Source organism: Microchirus variegatus (assembly GCF_963457635.1).
Source record: "Microchirus variegatus genome assembly, chromosome: 12".
Taxonomy (NCBI): Eukaryota; Metazoa; Chordata; class Actinopteri; order Pleuronectiformes; family Soleidae; genus Microchirus; species Microchirus variegatus.
In genome coordinates this window covers 24365226-24368888 of record NC_139813.1, presented here as the reverse complement: position 1 = coordinate 24368888, position 3663 = coordinate 24365226, and positions in this window count along the sequence as shown.

Genomic DNA, 3663 nt, shown 5'->3' with positions numbered 1-3663 from the left:
GTATCATGCATCAAACAGCGCCATCTGGTGGCTGAGGTCACCTACACTCACTGTGTGTGAGCTCAGATTTCTAAAATCATTGTAAATATGCTTTATACTCTTCAAATCTGGTGTTCGTGTGCACTCTAAGAAATAAAAGTGCTAAGTAGAACCATATAAGATTCTTCGGCTTGTCCTCATAGGAGAACCCTTTTTTTATTCAGGAAGGGTTTTAAAGGGTTCTCTGGATCAAAATGGTTCTTACTGGAACCATTAGTGTTACCAAGAACCCTTGAAGAAAAAATGGTTCCAGGTAGAACCTCAGCCCTTGTAGAAGAACACTTTTGGAACCCTCTTAGAAATAAAAGTGTTAAGTAGAACCATGTAAGGTTCTTCGGCTTGTCCTCATAGGAGAACCCTTTTTGGCTCCAGGTAGAACCTTTCTAAAAAGGTTCCACCAAGAACCCTTTTAAAACCCTTTATTCAGGAAAGGGGTTTTAAAGGGTTCTCTGGATCAAAATGGTTCTTACTGAAACCATTAGTGTTACCAAGAACCCTTCAAAAACCCAAAGAAAGAGTTTTTCAGAAGCAAATGGTTCCAGGTAGAACCTCAGCCCTTGTAGAAGAACACTTTTGGAACCCTCTTAGAAATAAAAGTGTTAAGTAGAACCATGTAAGGTTCTTCGGCTTGTCCTCATAGGAGAACCCTTTTTGGCTCCAGGTAGAACCTTTCTAAAAAGGTTCCACCAAGAACCCTTTTAAAACCCTTTATTCAGGAAAGGGGTTTTAAAGGGTTCTCTGGATCAAAATGGTTCTTACTGAAACCATTAGTGTTACCAAGAACCCTTCAAAAACCCAAAGAAAGAGTTTTTCAGAAGCAAATGGTTCCAGGTAGAACCTCAGCCCTTGTAGAAGAACACTTTTGGAACCCTCTTAGAAATAAAAGTGTTAAGTAGAACCATGTAAGGTTCTTCGGCTTGTCCTCATAGGAGAACCCTTTTTGGCTCCAGGTAGAACCTTTCTAAAAAGGTTCCACCAAGAACCCTTTTAAAACCCTTTATTCAGGAAAGGGGTTTTAAAGGGTTCTCTGGATCAAAATGGTTCTTACTGAAACCATTAGTGTTACCAAGAACCCTTCAAAAACCCAAAGAAAGAGTTTTTCAGAAGCAAATGGTTCCAGGTAGAACCTCAGCCCTTGTAGAAGAACCCTTTTGGAACCCATTTTTCCAGTTTTCCTTCATTTTAAATTGTTAATACTCTATTTTAATATGGTAGTAAATTGTAAATAACTGCCAGATATTGAAAGTTATTCTGGGAAAATTGTCAAAAGCTACTTACTCAGGACATTTTCTGACCTTATTATGGTTAAAATAATCGAGGCTCGGGTGTTAAAGGGTTAACATCGTTATAATTAAGTAATTTCGGTGTGTTTTTTAATTCGCAGAATGATATTGCCTCACAAATACCCTTTTTTATATGGTGAACTTTATATCATTCAATAACAAAACAAACTTGAATTTGTAAAATCACTTAAATCTCCACTGAACAGTTGCTTTTTCTGGAAAAGTAGGACTTTTCTAACCCCACATGACGCCCCCTGCTGACCAGACGAGATCCTCAGGCCATTTGATTTCGAGACTCCTGCTTCTCTTTTGCCTGAAAACTGGATTTTACGTCAGCTTCCATATCTCCAGTGTCTCCAGTATCTGTCTGTATATCTGTGTGTGGTTCCCAGCTCGTCCTCACACAGACGCACAGACGCTGAGGCGAATGTCGCTAATTGGTTTTTCATGTTAGCGCTGAGTGTCGCTCACAGAGGAGAAACATATTTGGGTCAATCAATAATAACCGCTGGCCTCTTCTCTCTCTTTACGTCCACTTCTTCTTCTTCTTCTTCTTCGTCTTTAACCCCAGAATCGTGACCTTTTGACCTCACCGTCACTGCAGCTTAACAACAGACATGTATGGATTGTTGTCATGGCGACACATACACAGGTTTCCCAGCTATTTGCTGCTCGTGGTTTATTTTTAATCTAACGTAGGTTTGTGTTAAATGGAATAAATGAGATTCCTGCAGTAGTGGAAGTTAAATATAGCAAAATAAAATTTTCCCTTTAATAAATAAACCTTATTTAAATGTAAAGCATACGTTGTCTTTACTGATTGTTTATTTAAATCTTAGTTATCTGAAAATCTGCAGATTCATTATGCTTATTTCTTATTTGACTTCTTCAATACGATTTGTTTTATCATATTATTTAGTATATAGCATTAAAACTTCTTTTTTTTGGTGAATCCTGTAAAGCTGTATATATTAATTTAAAAAAAATATATACATTTTTAAACTGCTGTTCGCTGCATCCTAATCCGTGATATCAGTTGATCATTTGTTTTTCAAAGTAAAAACAAAAAAAATAAAAATTTATCTTTTTTGATTTTATTTTGAAAATCCAATTACATTTCATTCTCTGTTTTTCATTTTATTTTGAAAATCAAAATACATTTCATTATCTGTTTTTTCATTTTATTTTGAAAATTAAATTACATTTCATTGTCTGCTTTTTCATTTTATTTTGAAAATCAAAATACATTTCATTATCTGTTTTTACATTTTCTCATTTTATTTTGAAAATCATATTGTCTGTTTTTTCATTTTATTTTGAAAATCAAATTACATTCCATTATCTGTTTGTTTTTTTCCTTTTTTTCTTTTATTTTGAAAATCAAAGTACATTTCATTGTTTTTTCATTTTATTTTGAAAATCAAATCACATTTCATTATCTGTTTTTTTCATTTTATTTTGAAAATCAAATCACATTTCATTGTTTTATAGATTATTTCATTTCATTTTGTAACTCAAATTACATTTCATTGTCTGTTTTTACATCTTCTCATTTTATTGGACGCAATTTTGGACTCAAACTTTTAGATTCTAACAGAGAATATCACAGTAATGCATGTCAAGTATCATCTTTACCTTCAGCATCTTCTTAAAAATAGCTAACATGACCAAGAGAAAGAGCGCGGTGATGCTCAGTGAACGGTCTTTTCCCTCCTTTTTCCTCTTCCTGACCTCATTAGTGTCAGAATCCAGATAAATACATGTCTCCTCCTCCTTCCTTCCTCGCGGCTTCCATCGTAAACCATTCTCAGCATTAATGGTTTGTGATGGAGGCCGTAAATTCACGCTTTTAAAAAAAATGAAGCGCCCATCTTGAGTTTTTTTTTTGCCGTTTAAATTATCCGTAGCAGCGCCGCGCGGAGCACTCTGTCATTCTGTCAACTTTAATGTTTTAATATTCCGCTTTTTAAAACACACACACACAGAGCAAACACACATACACTCACACACACGCCTCAGCACACTCACACATTTATGTGAAGCTAAATGAACGACTCACACTCATACATTACGACACTGATGTTCACTGTAATGTGAGATTATCCTGATTAAGAGGATTTAAATTCACTTTATTTCTCCTCTAATGCTCCTGGTTTTCATGAGTTTTCATGTCAGTGTCAGATGAGTTGAGTTTAAATAATCTGTAATCTGCTTCTCACAATAATAGTTAAATGTTCGTATATTATTGTGTCTGTGATGGAGAAGTCAATTTATATAACATGTTTTTGATTTGTCGACACAATATTCTTGTAGTTTTTCAGGGCAGCGCATGAGCGAGTGC